Source organism: Zootermopsis nevadensis, unplaced genomic scaffold (genome assembly GCF_977971745.1).
Source record: "Zootermopsis nevadensis isolate Lab colony 2312 unplaced genomic scaffold, Znev_1.0 Znev_ptg000003l, whole genome shotgun sequence".
Lineage (NCBI taxonomy): Eukaryota > Metazoa > Arthropoda > Insecta > Blattodea > Termopsidae > Zootermopsis > Zootermopsis nevadensis.
In genome coordinates, this window is record NW_028259135.1 from 686,093 (window position 1) to 713,494 (window position 27,402).

A 27,402-nucleotide genomic window follows, 5' to 3' on the forward strand; every position below is an offset into this window, starting at 1 on the left:
CATTCCAGTTAGGACACTAAATGTCGAAGTTCATGGAAATTCGTTCATCCATGGCGAAGGTTTCCCTTCCGTGTGACTGACGAAAGAGACGAAGACAAACATTCCGCACAGCCTTGGGTTAGTCACACCCGAACTTCGCCGCTGCGTATTCATTAATCAAGAATAACAAAAACCTATGTGACACTGACCTAATTTCTTAGGCAACTGTAATACCGACAACAGTTACAACTCACGTCGACCGTTTAACACAAAACAGTTATGATTATAAAAAAAATTGTCCACTTTCTGCATTTTGTACAAAAAAAATAATTTTGAATTCAAAGTTTCTGGACGTAGTTTCAACGGAGGAATTGGTAAATTACATTTATTAATCATTGTACCTAACATTGATATCTTAATGCTATATCTTTAAAAAAATTATCGAAGAGCCGTGTTTGAGAATCGATTTTTTGGAATTAGATAATCGAATTATTTGAAGATTTATTCAAATATCGCCCTATCAGCTGATATGATACTTAAAATGAAGAGAAATGAGATAAAATTCATTTCATTTGAATTGAATAAAAATTTTCTTGGATATTATCCATCGTCTAGTAAATATAAAACGTAAAAACGACGTTTCGGAGATGGGACTCTATCTCCGTCTTCAGGTTCCTACACAGTTGGGCCCACTAGATAGAGCTAATCCCTATCTTCGGATTTGATATTCATTTCATTTGACTGCAAAGAATTTGGTTTAGTCGAATAGTGGTTTTGGGTTCCGCCATTCGCGTGAGGTAACTGAGGACAACTGCGATTACAATTAATATTTTTATTAAATTCTGATATATTCTAGTCACACAGTAATATATCTGCCATTAACTTGTGAGATATACAGAGTGTCCCACGAAACGTCTGCTAAAATTTGTGTGGTTACTCGTATCCATTGGCTTATTTTGGATCAAAAAATATTTTATAATAATGGTTCGAAATCTCAACCATTGCGTAACTATGAGGAAATTAAACCCAAAGAAAGACTCAGATTAAATTAAATTATTTTAATTTAAGGAATTAATCTCCTGCATCAAAATGGTGGTCTATTCACGTTTAACGGTGTACGTAGAGAGTGAGATTTAATCCCATGTTGATACAACGGCTGTTCAGTTAAAATAAGTCAATGGATAGCTATCCGGTATTGGTAGGTGTTTCGTGGGACACTCTGTATAAAGAGGGACCAAAGTTTGTTACTTGCAGTAAGTTTTTGAAATAAGGAAACGCGAAGTAATTTATGGGAGTCCATCTTGAGAAGTCAGTAGTCTTTGAGTTGGCCAAGGAATCCAATGTATTACACACCCCAGAGGTGAATTCCCGTGTCCTATGAGACATTCTAATATCAAGTTATGTTTCAAATTATCACGGTAGCGAGTATGAAAATTGGCTGTCTTTGGGTAGTTGCGATGTGTAATCTGGTAGAAGTTTACACACGTTTCGGAAGTATTTGCTGCTTCCATCGTCACGGCGATAATGATGGAGGTAGCAAAATCCTTTAAACTTCAGTAAATTTCTACCACACTAAACGGCGTAAAAATTAAGAAGATAGTTGTCTTTATTTAAATATTATTCTTCCAAGTATGCCTGGATCTTTAGGGGATGATTTATTTTTAATTTAATAATAATAATTTATAAATTTCTGTCAACATTACTAGCCCCGAGATTATCTAAGAGACTTGGATGAAGGTTAGGTTAGGTATACTCTAATATTGTGTAGCGAATTTTATTTTAATTAAGATGCCTGAATTACAATACCCAATTTCGTAAGAATATAAATTGTATTTTTTTGTAGTTCCTTAAACACAAATTAATTTTAAACAGATGGAGATGCTTTGAATTTATTTTTTTACGTAAACAGGATGAAATTTGTTAGGCATGTAACAAGAATGGAAGAGATTAAAAATGCATACAGAATTTTAAGAGGCAAACCCGATGGTAATAGACAGCTTAAGAGTCGTTGGCTTAAATGAGAAGGTAATATTACAATGTATTATAAAAAAATAAGGTGTTATTGACTGGAGTTTTGTGACTGACAATATGGCCTCTTGGCGTGCTCTTGTGATCACGACAATGGAGCTTCAGGTTTCATAACATCTTGACCAGCTAAGCAACTTATAGCTTCTCAACGACTTTCCTCAATGATATCAGTTATCCCTGGTGCAGCCAATATGTCAAGGACCTTCCCCCAGCTCACGGTCACACACTTTAATGCCAGTTTCTTTAATAAAATATCAAGATTTACGGCTGTTCCTTGCTACGTTAGTCAAAAGTTCCCACGCCTCGTCTCCCAACAAGGAATGAACTGTCATATCCGCTTTGAAATACAACGCAGGCTTTTTCTGCTGCAGGTGTAACTCGCATCTTTTCAGCGAACTATATTATCTGTAAACGTAACAGAAACACGTGGAGTGCGAAAAATCCCGTCACTTACTAGTTTAATTGTCGTCGTGTTTCGGCGGTACACGGCGCAACAACCCAGACAGACAGACAGACATCTTCAAAATTCACGTTTGATGATCGTATTAAGTGATCAAGATATTTCCAGCCTTTTATGGATTCTGAAGTTCATTGTTGAGTCACTAGATTCCGCCACAGTCATTTATGGTTTTCACCCGAACCCAGGCCAAACCCCTCCCCACACCTTTTTTTTCGTATGATCCGTTTTAATAGTATCTTTCTGATAGTAACTTCAACATAATTTCCCGAGGAAGTTTTTATGAACACTTTATCGTCCTCAAGCCAATCGCATTCTCCTTCTTTGTTCAAGTAGTTTGTTAAGGGTAAATATATTCTGAAGCTTTCCATTACATTCTTCCAAATTATATAACTTCGTCATTCTTAGATTCATCCCTCAGTTTTAAAAACTCATTTTGTTCCTGTCCATACGTTTTAGCGGATGGAGTTCACCGTAAGACTTCAGCTTTCGGGTAGTGTGTTGTGATTGGACGAATTTTGGTAGCCATGTTTTATAGCGTGGAAAGTAGAGGGGGAGGGGAGGCAAGCAGTTCACATTCGCCAGTTACAGTCGCGTCTCAAATTCCCAAAGCATCAATCGTCTTGATGTCCATTTTAAAAGCCTTGAAGAGGTTCTAAGTTTTGTAAGACTACTTGGGTGTTAGCAACGGAGCATTACAGAGTCGTAAGTAACGACTTTAATGCGTATTATCACATAATAGTGTAGAGTTTCGTTTGCAAAGTGTCGTGACTGACCGTGTGTTGTGTTGTGCGACAAAGGCGCACCTATCGGTAAGATAGGGTAACTAGAACTACGCGCTCAGCAAGACAACGGATCTGATCTAAACATTTCAGCCCAGTCATCATTCACAGTAAAACGTCTCATATTATTGAAGTAGTCAACATGTGTTTGTGAACCATCGTTACTGATATGGTAGTGTGCATCAGAGAACCAGGCTGGAGAAAATTACACGATGACGAACTTTAGATGTAATTGTGATCCGATTAAGGAGCGTGAAATGGCTGAGGTAAGTACCAAGCATGGAGAGGTTAAGTGCATATAAAATGTTAGTTGAAGAGTTTGGAAGATACCAAGTGGGAGACCTAGTTATAGATGTGAGGGTGTAATAATTATAATAATTAAATTATTTATAATAATATATTAATGTGGGTTGTAAATAAGTGGGGTTTGTATATGTTAACTGGTTCAGTAAAGTGACAGGGTGTCGTGATATTTCGGATTTGTACCGGAAAAAGTCTGGGTTCGAATCCCGTTAAAGGAAGCTCGGGAATTTTTTATGTTATATGGGATTGTTATAAATATCAAGACGTGCTTTATATAGAGTAGGGACATAATTAACCTTAAAACAACTTTGATATAACGACCTTGTCCATTGCAAATACTACCCGCTAAGAATGTGGTTTAAAAACCCTTTTGTTTGTAGTTTTTCTTAGTTAAAGCAGGTATTTATCAAGAACTCACTTGCAGAGTGAATACCTCTGTGTCTTTGTTAATGTTCCATGTTGTATTATAGGCCGTGTTCCTTATTAATTATAGTTTAGTTGAATTGTGAGAATATAACTGAAAACCCACAACACTACTGAGAAGCAAACCACTGACGAATTTATGGTTAACCATATTCCAAGTTTTGTAAGGTGTGAGGTACACGAAGTCACTCGAGTGGTGAGCGGATTCTCAGAAGTGTAATAATTAAGTCGTGAGAGAAGTCAAGTCCTGCTCAGAACCCAACGGTGGTTATTAAATATTTAGTTTATATTTAAATAAAACAGTTAAACGTAAGTTTTACATTGAAGCGACGTTTTTGGACTACCGGTGAATGCTTTATAGTTGTAAATGATGAGTATATAAAGTGATTATGACCATATCGTGGCCTATTTTAAGCCGGAGATGTTTGTCTTCTGCGTTGTAGCGCCCTGTAGTCTGGTAGATTATTAGCGAAGATCTGATGATGGAGGCATTAAGGACTTCTGAAACGATGGTAAACTTCTGCACAAACTGCACGATGCTACAACCCAGAGGACAGCCATCTTTGTATTCAGAACGATGAGAATCTCAACTGCTTCTGATTTTTAATCGAATAACTGAGGAACAGTGGAGTTCTACTCGTTGCCCCTGAATGTAGATGACACGCAGTGGAAGGTCGAGTTCTTGTTTGCATAATACACGCGTAATGAAAGATTGAGGTGGATTTTCGTAATGAAGTTCTTGAAACGATCCGTTGTGTTTGAGGCGTGGAAAATTTCTCAAATTCGATGTCTGTTTTGTTTGAACCGATATCACGGCAACGGAAGGAGACATTGAGGCAATGTTTTGTGAGAGAGGGCGTTTGCTCTGTTGACTCTGAAACTCCAAGCGGTAAGCGGCTTCCTCAACTCTGCGCGGGTTTTTTTTCCGTATTATCCGGTGTTTTCAGGATCTTGTCTGTAGGCCCGAAAATTACAGTACAGTGTAATTATAAATTTTATATTTCTTATTTTTTATTTTCTGGAGTCTAATGGTTGTGGACAGCTAAACAGATCAGCGGTATTCAACCTTTTTTGTTCGTGTACTCCCAGATATAATTTCTCTTCAACTTTGTACCCCCCAAAGTTGTTGGTGTATAATTCAAGTTATACATAGTATATAATCTACATCTGAAATAAATTAAATAAATTACATTACTGATTATTCAGTGTTTATCATAAAATAATTTTTTTTTAAATTTCACGTACCCCCTAAGATGTCTTCGCGTACCCCCAGATATAATTTCTCTTCAATTTTGTACCCCCAAATTTGTTGGTGTATAATTCAAGTTATACATAGTATATAATCTACATCTGAAATAAATTAAATAAATTACATTACTAATTATTCAGTGTTTATCATAAAATAATATTTTTTTTTAATTTCACGTACCCCAGGTTGAAAACCACTGAAGTGGATTACGTATAGGACGCTGAGGTTAGCGTATGTCTGTCTATCCCTCAATAATTTGGAGACGCATCTATGTTACAAGTCGGATGTATCTGACCATATTTATTTACGAATATTTTATTTTACTAATTATAATATCTCTCCTATTTTAATGCAGATAATAGCATTAATTAATGCATTCTTATCTTAAAAACGTGTATATATTTTAGTAATAATTAGATTTATATATTAGGCTTTTTCTTTTGTATTCCGGTCACTTGAAAAAACTTTGCTGTTATTTTAACTTTCCGAGTTGAGAGCCATTGTTACAAGATCTGATACCAGCGGAGAGGAGTACAAACCCCTTCATTAGTGAGGGCAAACATCCCTAGAGTGGTTGGCGCGAAGTTCTAGCAGCCCCCTGCGGTGTGTGTCGTATGAGAACATCACATTTGGTGGTGGCAGTGTGGACGTATTATTGATTACTGGGGGCAAATATGTGGCGAGGACATCTGGCTGAACGACTGTTTAAAGTAGCCCATAGGGGCGGGTAACTGTAATTGATCAGCGTGTCTAAATATGCACGTAAAATTTAATGTTCTTGGTCAGCACGTCCGAACAAATATGTGGCTTAACTTCATGATATTGTTTTAGTACTTAAAGTTATCGTTAATAGCTGTTATTCAGAAATATATAGCGGTTAGAACGCTGGCCTTGAAATCCTGGGGTCTCCCGGCGGTGCCCGAATTTATAACGTGATATCAAATTAGAAGAGAGATGGGTGGGGAATGTAGCACACATCCAGAAATTTACAATTTTACAAATATGTCGGAAAACATAACATGGAGAGACCTAGAAATAGACGGAAGGACGAAATTAAAAAATTTTATTACGTAAATGTAATGCGAGGCTGTTGAGTGGATTGATCTGGCTGAAGATTGTGTCGAGTTTTGGTTATTGTGAACACGATAATGGATCCTCCGGTTGTATAATGATGTCGCGGTCGGCTGTATAATTGTCAAAATTAGACACTCTGACTCAAGTATCATAATTCTAACGGCAAATTACCGGTTGTCATTTGTTGATTAATTGTAAGTGGGTTTGAAGCAGATACCGCTGCACTAAGCGACATCCAGAGGTCATTTTATTAGTGGCCGTGACCTGTAATTGTTTTCTTTCTGTGGTCTCGAAATTTATTATCTTAAGGTGTTAATTCCTTGCTCATTGTCTCGCAAGTCTTAATCGTGTCAAGGCGTGGGTGTGGCAAATAAGGCAATTAGTGTGATAATGTATCGGTTGGTAACACTGACACACTGTGCACCTCACGAAAGTGGACTTGAACTTCTGAAGTTGAGATTGCAGTTCATACATGGGCAGAGGGTGCGTGATTGTGTCATTTTCTGTTGAAAACATTTGTTGTTCGTTAGTAAATAAGATCTCGATATCTTTAATTTGCTTTACTTTGTTAATATAGCCGCGGTGGTCTAGCGGTTAGAACGCTGGCCTTGTAATCCTGGGGGTCTCGGGTTCGATGCCCGAATTTATAACTTGTGTTGGGCAAGGCCGTGGTCTAGGCAACACGGAGTTTTCCTCCGTGGCATCCCAACAATTACTCCATTCACACACAGAAGAAGGCAATGGCAAACCACTTCTGGATCATCTGCCAAGAACGTATATGAACAGGTCCCAGTCCGAGAAGAGAAAAGGATGGAAGGATCCTGTTCATATGGACCTGTCGTCAGACAGAACACTAAATAATAATAAGATGAGGTGGTCTAGCGGTTAGAACGCTGGCCTTGTAATCCTGGGGTCTCGGGTTCGAATTTATAACTTGTGTTGGGCAAGGCCGTGGTCTAGGCAACACGGAGTTTTCCTCCGTGGCATCCCAACAATTACTCCATTCACACACAGAAGAAGGCAATGGCAAACCACTTCTGGATCATCTGCCAAGAACGTATATGAACAGGTCCCAGTCCGAGAAGAGAAAAGGATGGAAGGATCCTGTTCATATGGACCTGTCGTCAGACAGAACACTAAATATTAATGAATAAAATAAACTTTGTTAATCCGTCCCGGAGAACCAATACTCCATTTGCGAGTTGTCGTGGTTTTCGACAGATCTTCAAGGAAATTCTGCGATGTTACTTCAAAATAGACAAATGCGTTTGTGGAATCTTTATTTCACGTTCATCCAAGGCTGTATAAAGTATATAATTACTAAAAGCGTCATTAAATAAAATAAGAATCAACACTTCTTTTGATGGTTTATTTAGTGTTTTCTCGGTCTGAAAGTAACTGTTTCATGCAGAATCCGTGTAAGTTAGAAACAATTTTTCATGCAAGTTTACATCTGTTATATTAAACCGTTTCTGCATAACAAATATTTCAAACGTTTGTATTGATTTATATGTTGTTTATTTAAGAAAACTGTCGGGAATAATATGACAGCGATGTTACGCGATTTAAAATCTTTGTTTCGACGACAAAAATGCCAGTGGGTCCATTCAGCCGGAATATTCTCTCTTCCAGCCACGTTACATTTTCCGTCAACATATAACATTTTATTCGAATATGGCTGACTGCATGTTCTGATGTCAGTACGTGATCATATTTTCATGCATTGTCTTGTAAAATGTAAACATTGTTTTATATATTGATATTTTGTAGGATACACGCTATATATTACATACATTACTTGTCATTCTGTTTATAACATTTCTGTTGAAATGTATAAATCAAGGAAAATCACTGACGTAATTTGTACTAAAATATCCAACTACTAACTTCATTGCCTGTCTTCGTAGATATGTGTAATATACCGGGACAATGCTGTGCGTTTTGCCTACGTCACTATATGGCGAGTGAGAGAAACAATCATGCAGGTACTACCCAAACCAAACACATTACCGACATTCGAACCAGTTTCAAGGAGTTACAAATTACTGCGTCAGGGAAGGAATTCTTACAGTTTGGACACGCTCTCATGTCCTTACCGAATCTAACGGACGACATAAACTCAAATTTGTATCGGCCACAGTAACTCTTTTGTTATCAGGATCTGTGGGCGTACTTAGAAGGCTCACAGTTATACATTTTCTTGGTCTTACGCTATAGAATCTTTGTCTGTTTGTTTCACCTTTTATTTAGTAATTTGTCATTTAGCTGATTCCCCACGTAGGGGGCACAAAAATATGTAATATTTTCGACAAGTTGTATGCGTTATATATCGACTTGAATTGGTTTTTAAAATCGCAAAGATTATTTTGAATATAATAGAAATGGTTTCAAATGATACAAATGTGTTGGAAGAAGTGGACGTGGCCTATTTAATACACTCCCCGCATTTGTTTTTTGATTGAGGGGAGCCACAAACAAACCTCAATGAAAACATCCGGTCTCAGGGGCGACCGACATTCGAACCTCGGACCTGAATACTAAGCATGATTGCTAACCATTCAATAACAGTGGTTGTTGCATATAAAAACCTGGAAGAATAATCTTTATTTATATAACAACCACAATTTAAATGAAGATGGCTGTCTTCAGGGATGTTGCACCGCACCCTGATGATGGAGGTGGTAAGGTCTTCGGTCAGTATTTATCAGACTTAATAGCACAAAATTCCAGGAAGCAGCCATCTTCTTACACTTTGTAGTGAGAACTTGAAATCTCACCAACATTTAAATAGTTAAAATTGAACGGAGTTGAATGGTGCTTGGGCACAAGGGTGGCATTGTAATTGTGAGCTATCACGCGTGGACATGTTTGCTATTCAGATCAGTGAGTGAACGGTGTCTTGTTCCTTGCTTACAGCCCACCTCTGTATTGTTTTGTGATGATTAATGACTTATGAAAACGAACTTCGTTACATAAGAACTAGTTAGCAACAAGCAGACGGCTCGAGGTTGCCAACCGAGCAGGGATTACTTGTATGTAGGAGTCTCGGGGTCAGGAGAGAATTAAAAAGTGACGTAATTATTATTATTATTGTTATTATTATTATTATTATTATTATTAAGTGTTCTGTCTTACGACAGGTCCATTGCTCTGCCCAAAAAGAGCTCTCCAGTTGTCCCTATTCTCGGCTTCTCGCTTTAATTCCTGGAACGTCATCTTCTTTCCTTGTTTAAGGTCGTCGGTTAGCTGTATCAATCTTCTTCCCAGTCCTCGCTTTCCTTCAACCTGGCCTTCGATGATATCACTCAGTAATCCATTCCTTCTCATAATATGTCCCAGCCAGTTAGCTTTCCTTCGTGTAATCGCCTGCAGAATGCTTCTTTGCTCGTTGACTCTCCTCAATACTTCTTCGTTGGTCACTCGATCCGTCCACCTGATCTTCTCTATTCTTCTCCAACACCACATTTCAAAACTCTCCAGGTATTTCTGTTCCTTCTTCCTGAGTGTCCAGGTCTCTGCTCCATACGTAACACTTCACTAGTTTCTCCTTCATCTCCAAGCCCAACTTGCTAGTGACAAGTATCCTCTCTTCTTGACGAAAGCTGCCTTGGCAATAGCTGAAAAAAATACAGTGTAGATGTTAACTCCGGCCCGGAATCAAGACAGGTATCTTTGAAATACAATAGTGTAGTGTAACCGCTAAGGTAGCCTTGTCCTCCCTCCAGTTTTGACATTTTTCCGCTGACCTATTTTAACATACAACGTGGTAACATTACCTAACTTGTTACTGTTGACAATGTGATGGCTCGTCCCAGGCAAAATAATTCCGTGACTTGAGATTAAAAAAGTAAAATTTTCAACAGCTGTTTCGTATTTACATTTTTACGTATTTTACCAGATAAAGAGTTCTTGGAGTCAGAATGGGTTTCTGACGTTGGTACGTTATATGTGAAATTAATATTTTGGACTTTATTCGTAGTCTAAATTTTAAAATGTAAAACCTCACCGTCTTCAGAACATATGTGGTCCCCCCCAACCTCTGTTGCTGCTGTGGCCTTGCACTTAAGGGACACTTTAATATCCAGTTCTCAGGAAGAGTGGACCTTAACGCGCGTGGCACTGAAATCAATCACCGCAAAGGAATTTCATTAACTGTTGAATATTTAATGACGCGTCGCCATGTAGTGACATAATATTTATTACTCGTCTAGAATCATTTACCAAGACATTCCGTTGCGTTCAGTTGGTGCACCTGGCATTTCTTCCGGTTTATTCAATGTACGTACTAATGACAATGGCTGATACGTTACGAATACATTTAAACTTGTGAACAGCCGTTTGTGTGGACTGCGAAACGACTGAGCACACCTATCTTTCGATTTGCGAACTTCGTCTTAAAAATTTTCGCTATAAATAACCATGTAAATTTATACATTTTTGTTTTGTTTCTATTAAGAACATTATCTTCGCTAAAACAAAGCACCAAACCAACCTTCGTTCGGTTTATACGAGTAAGTAACGAACTTCCGGTCTGCAACTGCTGTAAACATTGTACAATGTAGAGGTCGCGCGAGAAATGCTCTCCCTTGCGCGAAGGACTGGGGTATAATGTATTTGGAATAGGAATAGGTCGAGCGCGCATGCGTAATGAGATCACTCCTCTTCGCGGCTCGTACTTCCCAGCTGGCACGCGGACAGTAGGTGCAACCTAACCTCAAAATTCAGGGGTTTTGTACAAATAATCTGGAGACAGATGGAATGAGAAGATAGCGTCAAGATGAATCTTAGATCTATTGTAAGAATGGGTGATGGACAGAATTATCTAAGAGCTGTTTGGTAGTGGCTTTGTTGAACCTTTAGTTACACTGCTGAAGTCTGTAATACTAACGCTGGTGTTAAGGCTGTGATAACTACACTGTAATTCTGAGAACGCCATTGGAATATACCAGAACAATAGGAGATGTGTTATCTCTTTACTTGAAAATTCCTCACAAGCCATGAAACGCTCTTAATGTCCACTGTATGAAGTACTTTGTGCAACTCTGTACAGTGGCAATAACTGGATATTTTAATGTTTGTTTGGTTCAATATTTTTAGGTTATGGCTCATTATTCCCCACATAACTGATATCACAGCTGTTACTGTCTGGATGTAATGCAGACGGCATATCTCTCTCTCCTGCAGGGATCACTCATTAAAACACTGTTTCTGACACACGAGAGTTTCTCAGAGATATATAAAATTTTCTCGTAACTAAATTAAATTTGTATATTTCATGGTATCGTCTTTCCATGTGCATACTTTGTATAGAAAAAGTAGATGATAGTGTTCTGGGTTGTTGCGCCGTGTAGTCTGGTAGATGTTTACCAATGTTTCAGAGGTACTTGCTGCCTCCATCATCAGGGCGATCAGATTTACCGTCGTGAAAAACTCAAATCCTAAACAGATATAAGTAAACTTTTTTATTTTAATTTTTGTATGATGCTGTGTTATAATTCTCTATAAAAGTTTCTTTTTATGTACTGCTTTAAATTTTACCGTCATTCATGAAAGGCAGTTTTCTAGTAATGATTTATTTTAGTGAGAATTGCGAATATGAACCTCCTCTTTCGTCTCAGTACTCTGTGCTCATTTAGCCTCAATTTATATTTCTTTTCGTAGAGTTTTAATCTACAGTCGGCTCTGTTACAAAGAACACGAAAAATAACGAGATTGTGTTTGCTTTTAATGTGACTGATGCTTTCACGCATTGCCTTTTCTCTGGATGAACGGATTTTATGTTGACCTATTACTCAAAATTAATATTGACCCTAACATTAAAAACATGAATTCCGCTTTTGAGGTGTAAATACATTTTGGATGTATCAATAAATACTGAACAGTTCGAACATATGATATTTCAGGTTATTATGCGGCGAATACGAATATATCGGCCTTCTGTGATATTGCGCCCTGATGATGGAGACATTAAACACCTCCGAAACGTCGGTAAACTTCTACGCACTTTTCCAAAAGGCTCGCATATTTGGCTGAAAAATATTCTGGATTAAATTTGTAGCCGCTAATGATGGGAATATTATGTTTTGTGTCAACGAAATTTTCAATTTTCTGTTGTTTTGTTATTTGCGTGAGTTGAGTACAATGAAAAACAAAAACGTGTGTAACGTGGAACATTTAAAAGCAACACAAGGGAGATAAATTAACTTTTCATAGCAGCCTACTTACATATCCAACTAAACATTTTTATAAGTGAATCTTTCGTTGTAAGATAACAGTATATAATCCATAGAAATCACATTTTAAACTAATGATGAAAGATATTTTTATTTGAATAGGATAAGAATTATATCAATCTAGTCCTTCATATATTTACTGTAATTGGAAAAATAAATTTAAATTCATATCAGATATGAACGACTCATATTACATGTGGACGTCTAGACATTATGTGAGAAACAGTATTACCACATTTTGAATTGCTATCTCGAGGAATAAGACTTATAATAAGCTTCATAAAGGATGGAATAATGGCTGAACAGAGTCTTTAACCTATAAGGCAAAATAATACCTTTCCATAAAACGTTATTTTCGACAGTTTTCTACTTTCACTCAACAAAACAGATTCAATATAATCTATAGGCATATTTTTGTGATACGACGCGTGATATAGGTTAGGTTAGGTTAGGTTAGGTTAGGTTAAAACCTCGAAAGACGTATTTCTCGCGAGGGCCTTCACAAATTTCTTATTTATTAAATATTTGTATAGAAATTCGTATCTTCTCTAAATTAAAAGCTTTTATGACGAAAATAGCTTTAATAACACTTTCCCGAGTTTAGATAATACCTATCCTAAGGGCCGGGCAGCCATGACATTGATGGACCTCGATGTTTCCGACAGAGGTAGGGATTTCTGTCTTCGCCTGCACGCCGAAACCGACTCTGGGACCTACTCTTAGGTGTTCGTAAAGCTTAAAGTCACGCTGAGTTTAAGTATGCTTGTAGCTTAGGCACAGAGAAAGCTTAATAATTTTACATGACTTGAAGCCCTAGTGTTCGGTCACAGCTCGTGTTTACCTGTTTATAATTTATAGCCTGCCCTGTTTTATGGGATGTTACCTCAAATGTCACCACGTTTTTTAAACAGCCTATAGTCTACGTTTAATGCATTGATTTCATTAATAAGAATGCAGTAATTTGTGTGTTGGCAAAAGTTTATATTTTGCGTTGTTAATAATGAATTCCTCTTTTAGGAGGATTCCGAATCCATTTCATAATCACCACACGTTTGTCCAGACACGTTAATCTCCTGCAAAACCACTGAACAGGTTTAAAAAAGTCTGATATTAGAGGGATTTTTTTAAAATTAATCGACACATTCAAATTTTGATTAAAATCGACAATGACGGACAATTTACGTGTTTCTGCCCGTGGTAATGACTCCATTGAGGTCGAGGAAGTCTTCAGGTCATGAGTTTTCTAGTTGGTCACGTGGGAATGTCCAGCTGGCCTCGCTACCACGTGGAATAAACCTCCGTGTTGATATCACCCAGCCAGGTGGGTGCTAAGAAGGCCACCTGCTCTAATGTCATTGACTTGGATAGCTTCGACGTCACTAACTCCATCTGCAGATGTCAAGGATTGCAACTGATTTGTTCCCCTTTGAATCCATTCGTCGACTTATCGAAATAGTCTGTCCTCTCTATAAGTAATAGTCTTTCGCTTTTTAGAAAAGTTGCATGTCCCAGCGAAATGTTACGAATATTTTGAGTTCTGTATCAACCTACAGTCCTGTTATTTTATGAAGGCCTCTGAATTTAGGCCGCGCATCAAAGGTGGTCCAATCACTTAATTCTGCGGGTCGGGTGTGGGTCATTTGTTGATATCTGCGTGCGGGGAAAAGTGAAGATTTTAAAGTTTAACTTCGTAATACCAGAAAATATTTCATCTTTTTATAGCCTACATGCAAAAAAAATAAGTGTGTTGCAAGTTAAAGAATTGTACAGTGAAGTAAAATATTTAGAGGTCATTGATATGACCAGTGGCGGACACGTAAGAATCTTACGTATTATTGAATGTTTTTTGGTTTTAATTATTAATGTTTTTCGAAAGATCTGTAGTTACACTGTCTCTAGATCCTCCTTCGCTGTTCCATACTATTTTTTATCATCTCTCTCCTTTCGTGCATTACAACGACCGCCTTGAGATACGCCATTATTTAGGTTTGCAGATGTCTTATTGTTCTTTTGACACGGAGTGATAAACGAGTTCTCTGCAGATGACTAGAATTGCATTCCCGAGAAATATGATATTGAATTTAAATTAATAAATTGAGGTTAGGAACAGTGGAACCTGCTTGTTACATTTCTTGAATTGTAGACAAGGTAACGTCACTGTGGTATTTCGTGGAGATTGGTCTGGTTCATCGCCATGGCAACGAGACGTGAAATTCAGAGCACTGGCTCTCGCATGTGTCTATCATCTGTGAGATATTATTTCTTGACATGAATAAGGAACGTGAATTGAAATTTATGAAACAGAATACTGAGAAATATTCGGATCATCGCTGAAGTGAGTGAAAAGAATTTTTTGCAGAAAAGTTACGTAACGCGGAACTTCGAAAATTTTTTGCTGATGTGAATCCTGTTTCTGGCCAGTGGCACCGGAAAGGTGCTGGCTGTATTGCCGATCTTTTCAAGGTCATCGTTGTCTGAATTGCGTTATAAGTGGTCACTGCCGTACACAGGCCTGTTCTGTACAGGTTTTACAGTTCAATGTTAACTTCATTTGATTCGTCGACGCGAGATGGAGAATTAAGAATTTTCAAGGTCATCTCTTTCTGTAGGGCTGAATAATTCTAAGAAAACTACGTGATAGGTAACATCACGAAAGAGAATGAGAATATGAAAGAGGATAGAGAAGATAAGAAATATGAAGTGGACATGGAATAATTGTCATTGTCTTCTTTGGTAGGTATTTCAGACGATAAAGTATGATCAAGGAAGGTGATTTTGTGAGTTTTAGACCTCTTGGTGGTTAGACCAAAACGTTTAGGGCAGTTTGATGCGTAAATTTCGTCGGAAACATCAAGAAATTCATGTAGAATTGTAACGAGAAACGTACATGGAAAGTGACCATTTGGAAGACCAAGACGGAGACAAAAGTATGATATTAAAGTGGAAGTGAATAGGATCGAACTGCTTTTAGTCTGGGTTTTCAAGCTAAAACCTCAGCCAGTTTACGTATTGAGTCGGAAGGAGGGAAAGTTTTGACATAAACTTACTATTAAGACATTCACTGGAAGCAATTCGGAAGAACTCGGAGACTGTCAGATATGCATGAATTAATAATTGAATTACAATAAACTTTAAAAACTAGCCACGGTGGTCCAGCGGTTAGAACGCTGGCCTTGTAATCCTGGGGTCTCGGGTTCGAATTTATAACTTGTGTTGGGCAAGGCCGTGGTCTAGGCAACACGGAGTTTTCCTCCGTGGCATCCCAACAATTACTCCATTCACACACAGAAGAAGGCAATGGCAAACCACTTCTGGATCATCTGCCAAGAACGTATATGAACAGGTCCCAGTCCGAGAAGAGAAAAGGATGGAAGGATCCTGTTCATATGGACCTGTCGTCAGACAGAACACTAAATAAAATATAATAATAATAAACATTAAAGCGTTAAACTATTAAAAGATGTTCATTCATTTGCATTTGTTTGTGGACTTATGGAACCAGCGTCTGGGGCCTGAAATATGTACAAATGTCTAATATGTTAAAGTACGGCAGAAATTATTAATCACGAACAAAATCATTTGTGAGTCCGCTTCATGGAACTTCATCCACTCTCTGCACGATCCGACAAACATAAACGCCATGTCGCGGAATAAAAATTATCTTCCAGTTATGAGGTACGCCGTGAGCCAAAGTTATTTTGGTATCTTTAATATCGTATACAAAGAGACGAAACAACCAGTTAATTTTTGTTTCCCAGTTCTGGAAACGACGCCAGACCTTCAGATACTGAAGTCTTGAAGTAAGTTTATAGACGTTTTCAAATTTGTTGAAACAAAGCTGTGTACCGCGGCTCTGATACAAAATTTACATCTTTAGGTTATGTACGTCTGGTCGGAGACAGGTATTTAGAATGTCCTTATCCACGCAACTTGTCAGACACGTGTTCTTTATCAAGGAGTCGATTCTGTTTGTCGCTATCGTTCGAGTCTATCGATATAACTTCTGGTGTTCTCGCGACACAGAAGACTTTTGTAACAAGATATTTAGGAACAAATACACACTTTCATGGGCCAGCTAGCCGCGGACCGGTGATGGGAGGGGACGCGATAGAGCATAAGGCATCTTACCCCTCCCCCCCTTCTATTCCATCTTCACTTCCCCTATTCCTGTGACGTAGCTCAAGTTGATGTTCTGCGTTTAGTACACAGACGTCCGCCCCAGCCGTCATGGCGCTGTTCGAAACCTTTACGTACAGAGCGTGCCTCTGAGCGCTCACGTGCGCATGCTCTGTTCGGAATCGAGCGATCTCTCGAACTTTGTTTCCTTTTTTAGGAGAGACTGCGTCCCGAATGTTGGAGGATATTTGTGTGTCTTGATGAATGAGGCAATTTGAAATAGGATTATGGGATCCTTCTTAAGTTATTTTCGGTTTGATCTGGGTGGTTGTCTCTGTTCCGACATTTGCTCTCTGAAAGATTCTCCGTTACTGTGTCATTCTTCGGTCTTCGTCTCGTCATGCTGTATCAGTTGTGCGGTTTCTGTAGTGCCACACGCGTGGTCGTAGTTGGAGGAGTTGTCGTCTGATTACACTTTCCATTTCTGCAGTTCGTCGCTCGTATTGTGTGACGACACATTCAAAGTGCAACCAACTACTCTCACTTTCAACGAGGTTTCAAATTAGAATTCGTACTCGAATAATTCAATTTTACGAATTTTTTCCTGAACGTCAGTGAGCGAACACCAGAAAACATTTCGAACAAATAAATACTAAGTATTGTTACAAATAAACTGATGATCACTTCTGTTTCGCATTGAGGATATCCACTTCTTGAATTGTTTTCGTAGTTTTTTTTTCTAAGTTGATCCACCTTAATTCACAGTGCGACATCTTTATATGTCCTTTACAACTAATTATTCATACTTATTCTGCCATTTGAATATCGATAATCAATTTGTGACAAGTCTTGGTCTATTTCATCGGATATTCCCCCCTCGATCTACAAATACTGACATATTTCCAGCTGCTGTATACATTAAACATATTTTTAAAAGTTTCTAAATTCTTACTAGGGTTTCGACTGGCTGAAGATATCAGTCAGCATGGTTATTATGTTTTTGAACTCTGCTTTTTAAATTGTGTTGCTATTGAAGCTTGTCTGAAGGGGAATCCGCAGAGATCCTCTCAGAATATCGCGTTTGCTGGCATATTTTCGAACCCGAAACCTATTGTTTATAGTACCACGATTCGGTAACAGAGGACGTCTAGATGTAGCGGAACTTTATAATAGAATTTTAAAGAAACAAAGAGGTTTTTACTGGTTATTACAAATAGTTTACCAGAAATGAAACTTCGGGTTCAGATTTCATACAACCGGCCTTCAATGTATGTATTGTTTGTTACTTTGTATGATTTGAGGTCTTACGTCGGTTCTGGTTTGTAGCGCCGTGTAGTCTGGCCACCAGGGGAAATAACTCATCGCCCTGATGATGGAGGACATCTGAAACGGAGGTAAACTTTTACCATACGGCACTACAACCAAGAAGACAGACATCATCGTTAGTTACTTTGATTATAACTTTATTTAACAGTGTTAGAATGTGTTTTCTTTGGAGTAATGATAAAAGTGTTCTCCACTCTTCACGTGGACCACTGTTGCACTTGAGTGATCCAAGGTCATTATTATGCAATGGCGTTGGTGTCCAGGACTGGTTATCAAAGCAGTGGAGAGACTGTCCGTGGGCTAAACCCCCGGAGTAACAAACGCTGTTTAATTCAGGTTTGCAACAGGCGCTGTGAGCATTGTCTGGGGTTTCTCCTTTGGGGCTTAACCCCCGAAGCTGGCCTAGTCCCATGGGAGGCAGAGACCCTCGGGTTCAGACCAGATCCTCCCGTGGCCTGGACGTTCTTCGAACTTAATTTATATTTTAAACAGTTTAATGTATCGAATGGAAATTATGCAGTGCGAGGGAAATGAAACTTAAGATTTTCCACTTGGCACTCGGCCGAAGGTCACTTCTGTGCATCTGATTGGCTGCGCGGCCGTAGGGGAAACTGGTTTTAATTCTGGAGCGTTATGTAAGCGACATGGCTCTGAACGTGACCTACAAGCACCTGGATTTAACTCCTGCATTTATAATTATCAGCAGTGTAATTATTTCGCAGTCCAGTTTGAACATCGGTGAAATTGGAATAAAATTTTCTTCGACAAATCGTAACCGAATAATTACCTACCTGTCTATCGGTTCAGTTTCCATACGGATATCAGTAGTGTGTCGTTGCCAAGTACTATTTTTGTAATCATATTTTGATTTTATGTTGTATTTCGTTTTCTTCCTAATTTAACAACATCGTAAACTAAGTTACTCTTGTCTCTTTCATCAGTCTTCCACGTCATTGAACATTTTCGATTATTCGACCGTCATTAGGCTCCGTTTAAATCGAATAATCATGAATCTACTTGTAGAACAGGTTTCTTATTCACATTTGATATTTTAATGAATTTCTTCTGCTAACATTTTGGTTTTGTCAGTTTGTTACGAGCCGCCACTGCATTATACTTCGCTGATCGTATCATAAATAACGCATAGCATTAATGACAGCAAATTCCTGTGGTCGGCGTGGTTAGTTTCACGTGGCAATGCATGTTTCATCGTTTCACAGAGGCGATAATAGGTGTTGTTCACATGCCAAACGCTAACTGCTATGTTGTTCATTCGACTAACCGGATGACGTAAACACTGATATCGATAGTTACATTAAAATCGATTACTCGGCCATTTGTCTGCCTCCATATTGTCAAAGAGGGTTTCAGTTTCATGGATAATGAATACTTCAGGTTAGGTTAAGTTAGGTAAAGTTACAATGAGTAAAGAAATTTCTGTTGAGCTTAATTAGTAGATACGTACAGACAGACGTCTGTTTTTGCAAATAATATTCTTCTGTGACAAAATATGGGTGTCTGGCGGTTGTTTCGCCGTGATAATTTTTCTCATCGTCCTGACAATGGTAGCAGTAAGCTCCTTTGAAACATCGATAAACTTAGATAAGACAACCCAGAAGACAGCCAACCTCAGACCTTACTCAGTCTTTTTATTCCGCCTGAAGTAATTACGAGGTGCGATCGGAAAGTTTCAAGACTGCGCCTACAAAAACCCGTACACTTATCTCAGGTATTAAATTCATCCATCACCCTCGACGTAGTTCCCCTGGGAGTGAACACAACGATCCCAGCGCCGCTGCCAAGCCTGGAAGCATCCCTGGAAATCTTTCTTTGTCAGCCTGTCAAGCACCATCTGCGATTCTGCCTGAATCTCTTCTATCGTCTCAAATCTCCTTCCCTTTAGCTGAATTTTCATCTTTGGGAAGAGGAAGAAGTCACACGGAGTTTAGAAAGGAAGTTGGGGTCGGTTCTTGCAAGATCTTTGAGCTCCTGACAAACGAGAAGTCGATTCTGCTTCTGGTCCTCAGACAGGATGCGTCGCATGTGGAGTTCTTCCTTTAGAATCAGCTGACAGGTCCCATAGCCTATCCCAACAATGTCGCACAAGTCGTTGATGGTACGACGTCGATCTTCGTGAATGGCCTGCCGAATCTTCGTAACATTTTCGGGCGTTGTGCTTGAAGATGGTCGTCCAGAACGCTCGTCATCATCGACAGAGGTTCGGCCATTTTTAAAACGTGAATGCCACACAAAAGTTTGTGCACGACCCATTGCGGACTCCCCAAATGCTTGCTTTAGCATTTCATAGGTTTCCGTAGCCGTTTTGGCGAGTCTTTGGCAAAATTTGATGCACACGCCATTCCGAAATCGCAGGAGGGTCGGTGTAATGCACTACCAAAACGCCCGTAACTAAGAAACAAATGCTAATTCGATGATGCCGGCTGGCACACTGATTCACTATGAATGTAGGCCGCACCCCCTAGCGGCAGAAGCTCGTACTACATCCGGTTCGCCCGCTATTGACACAGTCTTGAAACTTTCCGATCGCACCTCGTATATTGGTCGTACATGTACCGTAGTTTGAAGGCTTGTGTACTACACCAGAACTTTGTGTGGTTTTAAGTGCGTCTGGTTTTAAACATCCCGTGTTTTCACACTCTGCAGAACTGTGATCATAATAAGTACAAGTACTGTTTTCCACCACCGCGAAATAATTAATGCATACAAGTGTAGAACAATTTGCTCTGAGCGTCGTCTCGTGTAAGAAGAGACTTTGCATAAAATGAAGCTCTTCTGGTTAGGAGAGGCTTATCTCACGTAATGATGCCCTGGGGTTAGAATTTTGCTCAAAATTAATGTTTTCATTAACAGCTCGCTCACTCACAGGATTTACGACGCGTGAGGAAGTCTTATTGTATAAACAGCACGTGGCAAAGTGGCTATTGAATTGTGATGGGTTCACATGAAACTGTAGAGTTTAGAAACGAAATTTTAAAGAATTCATTGAATAATTTAAATTGTATTTGACTGAATATCCCCTGAAGTTGTGTTCTGGTGTTACAGTGGTTAGTGAGTTGTCTAGACCACTGGTATTCAACCTTTTTTGTTCGCGTACCCCCAGATATAATTTCTCTTCAACTTTGTACCCCCAAAGTTGTTGGTGTATAATTCAAGTTATACATAGTATATAATCTACATCTAAAATAAATTAAATAAATTACATTACTGATTATTCAGTGTTTATCATAAAATAACATATTTTTTTAAATCTCACGTACCCCCTAAGACGTCTTCGCATACCCCCGTTGGTACGCGTACCCCCGGTTGAATACCACTGTTCTAGATAAACTGAGAAACTGGGGATATACGTTTATATTTAATCATCGTGACAATTTCACGGCAAATCAACTCAGGTCACAGGCCGACCACCTCATATTGCCATAGCCTTCATAAAGGTGAATTGTCATAGAAAATTTTGGACCCTTAGGTGTAATAGATTTTAATAATATCCTTATTCGAAAAAAAAATATGGCATGATTAAATGATTTTACACTGCCATATTTCTGACCCATATTTGGATATAAATCCTAAGTTCGTAAGTTCGTCTTATTTTAAAGATAATTTTCTCGGCCTTGACGCTGCTTATGTTAACTGAAAGTTTGTGATTTTTCTCAGCCCCTCCAGCAAAATTATGTTCTAGTTAATTAAAACCAGCTCCACCGCTTCTATTCACATCCTCTCGAACTCATTATTCATATGTATGACGCACTACTCATCACACTGTTGAGAAACGTAATTTAGTAAACGAAAAAAAACAAACACTGAGATACGAGGTGCGATCGGAAAGTTTCAAGACTGCGCCTATAAAAACCCGTACACTTATCTCAGGTATTAAATTCATCCATCACCCTCGAAGTAGTTCCCCTGGGAGTGAACACAACGATCCCAGCGCCGCTGCCAAGCCTGGAAGCATCCCTGGAAATCTTTCTTTGTCAGCCTGTCAAGCACCATCTGCGATTCTGCCTGAATCTCTTCTATCGTCTCAAATCTCCTTCCCTTTAGCTCAAAGATCTTGCAAGAACCGACCTCAACTTCCTCTCTAAGCTCCGTGTGACTTCTTCCTCTTCCCAAAGATGAAAATTCAGCTAAAGGGAAGGAGATTTGAGACGATAGAAGAGATTCAGGCAGAATCGCAGATGGTGCTTGACAGGCTGACAAAGAAAGATTTCCAGGGATGCTTCCAGGCTTGGCAGCGGCGCTGGGATCGTTGTGTTCACTCCCAGGGGAACTACTTCGAGGGTTATGGATGAATTGAATACCTGAGATAAGTGTACGGGTTTTTATACGCGCAGTCTGGAAACCTTCCGATCGCACCTCGTATAGTGAGACTTCAGGTTTCTCACGGCAGCGAGTTTGGATGTCACTGACGTCTGGAATGTTTCGTCGTGTAGTGTGGTATAGTCGGCGCAGTAGTTTTTGGCCGGTGGAATTTTTAAACGGGAAGGCTAGGAGCGAGTCTCGGACTGAACGCCCAAACAGAAGAAATGCGCTGACCGTGTCACCTCACGTACACAGACTAGGCCCGCCCGCCAGCTCCTCCGGCCAAAAACTACACTGCGCCGACTATAGGAGCTTACTGACATTTGAAAGATTCCTTCTGCTTCCATCATCAGAGCGATAGATTCACCATTCACCTCTGAAACGTCGATATAATGCTAATATAAACGTAGCTCCTCTTTTGAAAGACAAGTGTGTGTGGCGTCCATTGTAATTATCCTGACCTCCAGTAACTTGCGCTTTGGAACTTTATTTGTTTAACGACTGTCTGTTGTTTACGTACATTCTATAATGAGATGTTACGTAAAAATTTGTAGATTCCTGAACTTGCCTGAAGGGACTGAGGTGGTGATAAAGAATACTGTGAGGAAAAAATAGGTCGAATCTGGCCGAAATGTGAACAGACGATTTCTCGAAGACGTTTCCATCCTCGGCCCTGTGTCTGGCTACCATCACAAGAGGTTTTTGTGGTTTTCCTTAATCCTTGCAAATTCGGGATGGTACCACGACAGCATTCTTCCATTTCAGTTTCTGTCCACCAGGTGTGCATTAATCGTCTTTTTATTTGGCAGTCTTATCCTAATTGAGAATAGGAGTGCTAACCACTACATCGAAAAGTACTGTCGTTGCTAATGGGCTGACAGAAGGATGTGACAGCTCTCTGCTCTAACCGACACATCTTGGTCGGGGCGGTGGTGTCCGGGAGGGAGGGGGGGGGGTCTAGTATCGAGTCTACGAAACAGCTGACGGCTCAAGGTAAACGTTTCTATCAGATCTTGCGCGCACTGACGTCTGTAAATCGGCCATTTCCCTTTATTTACCCAGGGGCATGACAAAAGCTACTCGTAATTTTATTACGCCGTTTGCGTATAAAAGTTTTTTTTTTTACCGGAGTTCCATAAGACTCACGGGATAAATCCGGAGCTGTGTTTGATTTTGTAGTTGTTTAACGACGGTGTTAATACTCGTACATTGGTTATAGAATGTAATGTAAATTATTTGGTCATATGTATGAAGAGGTGCGAATTTGGAAGGAGGATGTCGTGGCCTATTACGTTATTTGTAAGCCATGGAACTCCTCAGTCATGTTAGTTTGTAACCGGATTTTTCGGTGAGTTTTTCTATCTACTCTGATGTTAATTCCTTCGGTCTAGGTCAAACTCTGTTCAGCACACGAATTACGCATAGTAAACCATTACTCTGGAAAAAGAAAATAGGTCAAAGCGCCTGTGAACAGAGTGTTTGAACGTGGTTACATATCGGATTTCGTAATTATACGTACTGAATTACAATGGTTGAATATGTGGAGATACAAAATGTACTTAAAGTAATTGGATAGAGGTCACGTGGAAGATCGAAGGGTATCGGAGGATATTATTAAAGTGGATAAAATTTATGCGTGTTTAGAACGTGAAATATAATGTAGGCTTACTGACCTCTGAACTTTTTATACGGAAGGGGCTGTTGAAACTTCGGGTTCTATAACCAGAGATGTTGAAATCTAAAAAGAGAGATAGAGAGTTAGGAAGCAAATAGAATATTGTGGGGGGGGGCGGGGGGGGGGAGAGAAAGCATCCTTGGTTAGAAAGTTCCCAGGCAATGGCCGCTCGGCCAACCAGCCACGAACCTACGGGCGAAGTCCACCGCTAGGTGACACCATTCCTGCGTAGACACGCATATATGGTTACCATTGGGGTTTAAAGGCTGAATTAATTTGTACAGAAATGGGGAAACTGAGCAATCAGTCATGGCCTTCTTGAAATTACTGCTGACTAGATAGACGAAATTAACAGTATTTTAGCTTTCAGTTCTAAACTAGACTCTAGCAGTTCGCAAATGCAAATCGGGCGCGTTATGGGTTTTGCTAACCCGCTCGATTTTAATCCACGTTAAAAGTGCAGTATTGAATCGTTATTGATAGAAGAAGCTTTTATACCCACTAGAACAAAGCAGGGATTTTAACAAAGGAAAAGACTGTGGCTGCAAATATGCACAATGGGTACAGAAACAGTCGACGACATGACTTGAATCGCAATTACTTTGCTACAATTCCACACGACACACACATTCAGAATCGAACAGCGAGGTTTAATGTGTAATGACCGGGCTGTGGGCTGGACGGCAGCAATTGGATGTCCAGCAGGGCAAAAATATCTTTTGTCACGTCACCTTTCTAGCACGACCTGATTCTATTTCCTCAAAAGCAAAGCTGACAACTCGCTACCGTCTAGTGTCGAAGGAGAATTCGATATACGCGCATGCGCGAGATTTCGCGGTGAGTGACGACCCATCCTAAAAGCATTCGTTCCACAACCACTGAACGAACAACAGACGACGGGCTTTCGTGTGTTCTGATGGGTACAGCTTTAAGATTACCTCACAGAGGTACAGAGATTTAATCTAGAATATTATCGCAACACCCGCAGAACACATTAGAGGTGTACAGTCCACAGACCAGGAGAAAATCCCTGCTAGGAATTCGATATACGCGCATGCGCGAGATTTCGCGGTGAGTGACGACCCATCCTAAAAGCATTCGTTCCACAACCACTACGACGTGTGTTTGTAACCTGTAGTTATAAAATTATGCATCTTATCAACTAATTTTGTCCCAACATGAAATTCTCCACAAAGGTTAGACTAAATAAAAGCCTTACTTAAGAACGTTGAAGGCGAGAGCTCTATCTTAATTATGATCAGAGGTTATAAGCGTTTTAATATATAAAAAAAATGTCAATTACAATAACCTTTAAATTAAATGATATATGAACGAGGGACTTAATTTATCACTCGTCAGATTCTGTAGGCTTGCAAGATTTCGTAGGAATCTTTGGTGCTTATGTTTAAAGCTGAGTATTTGTTAAAGCGATAGATGTTTTTGTGCTGGCTTTCGATGTACCGCCGAGCATAAAATTTATCTGTTTGGATTTAATTACGTGTGTTGTACCCATGTGCCATGTTTTGGCTTATGTTTGTTAATTATGTGAGATGAAGTACTGTACTTGTCGACGTACCTAATTGCCAAAATTTTCACTACCCCCTTTCGAGATCTGTCTGCACTTTTGAAAAAGACACTCCACCACTAGATACGAGGGAGTGAACAGAATTTGACTAGCTTAAGAGAAGATCGTAGTAAACCATCATGAGTCAGGGTATGTCTTAACTAAGTAAGCGATCGTCACCTCCTGAATAATTACTGTACTTAATTGAGTTACGTCATAATTATTAAATACAGTTCCTACAGTCACGAATGTAACAACCAACAGACCTCAAAATAGAATGAAACCAGCTATGGTGTCATTGTTATTCTTGGGAACCAGGTTAAAACAATTTGGTAGCTCAGAGCCAAATTATAACAAAGCATCAGTCATTAAACTGAGCAAGAAATTTGTTACTGCAATCCGAAATGTCTAAGCTTCGCCCTTCTCTGCCCTCGTTGGTCAAATTCAACTTCAACCGTGTATTCTAAAGCAGTGGTATTCAAATCTTTTTGTTCGCGTACCCCCAGATATAATTTCTCTTCAACTTTGTACCCCAAAGTTGTTGGTGTATAATTCAAGTTATACATAGTATATAATCTACATCTAAAATAAATTAAATAAATTACATTACTGATTATTCAGTGTTTATCATAAAGTAATATATTTTTTTTAAATTTCGCGTACCCCGTAAGATGTTTTCGCGTACCCCCAGATATAATTTCTCTTCAACTTTGTACCCCTAAAGTTGTTGGTGTATAATTCAAGTTATACAAAGTATATAATCTACACCTAAAATAAATTACATTACTGATTATTCAGTGTTTATCATAAAATAATATATATATTTTTTAAAATTTCACGTACCCCCTAAGATGTCTTCGCGTACCCCAGGTTGAATACCACTGTTCTAAAGTATCCCGCTACTGTAATGTTGATGTCTAGAGTTACGGTAATGAAATCAATAAGTGATTGCTTTTCTTTGCAGGTAAGAAACTCCCCCAAATTCACGCCAGGATCCACGAACATCTCCATACGTGAGTGAAATGTTATTTGAAGTTCTTGTATAGTAATCGTCATCAAATTGTATGCTTCAAGGTCACAGAAGGACTTAACCTGCGCGCGCACAGATACAGCCGCGCGGCTCCCAATCAACGATGCAGTGTTGATAATTTTGCTACGGTGCGAGTTCTGATCTGTCTTTACTCATCTGGATTCCGCTGTTGGTGTTGCTGTGGCCTTGAAGCTCGCAATTTGGTGACTTCTTTTTGTAGTAAATATGTAGAATGGACAGAAATACTTAGGTGTTTTAGGATTAACAGACATAAATGTTTAATGCAAAGTAAGAGAGTGGAGTTTTATTCGATGAAGTACACAGAATACAAATTATTTGCTGTTTTGCATATTTCGTTGGCTATTATGTTCATTTATTGTAGATATAAATCTGATTCTCCAAAGATGTGCTATAAGAATCACATTGCACGGAGCCAGAAATTATTTTATGTATATTTTCTTTAGACCTCAACACTTCGTTTTCGCGTACTGTTGGGCGAATTGGAATGAAAGAATAAAATATGAAGATTAATAGAATTTAGATTTAAACATGAAGATATCCTAACTTTTTTTTTCAAAATTGACTGTTAAAAAGCGGTACAATATCAACCACTCGTGAAATCTGAAAAAACCTTCTACATATTTCGTGTTTAAAACGAATAAAATAAGATTTTGCAGCATCGCTGTGTTAAAATGATCAAATCATGAATTTTGAGATTGGCAGGACGTCTAGCATTACATGGGGGGATGCAAGATGTCGGTTATACCCTCTGAACGCAAGAGACAACCCAGAATGCCAAGGCGTAGATGAGAGGATAATATTAAAATGGATTTTAGTCGTCTT

General features: G+C 39.0%; 1 protein-coding gene across 14 annotated transcripts in view; it reads left to right on the forward strand.

Moving 5' to 3' along the window:
* Ih (hyperpolarization activated cyclic nucleotide gated potassium channel Ih) overlaps positions 1-27,402 on the forward strand; it is a 381,399-nt gene that overhangs the window by 206,896 nt on the left and 147,101 nt on the right. Inside the window, exon 1 of one of the 14 annotated variants that reach the window (XM_087360013.1) lies at positions 3,164-3,512. The exons of the other annotated variants lie outside the window; for them this stretch is intronic. The gene's annotated coding sequence lies outside the window, so the exon portion shown is untranslated. Of the gene's footprint in view, positions 1-3,163; positions 3,513-27,402 lie in introns of those variants that run through there. 14 annotated transcript variants of the gene reach the window in all.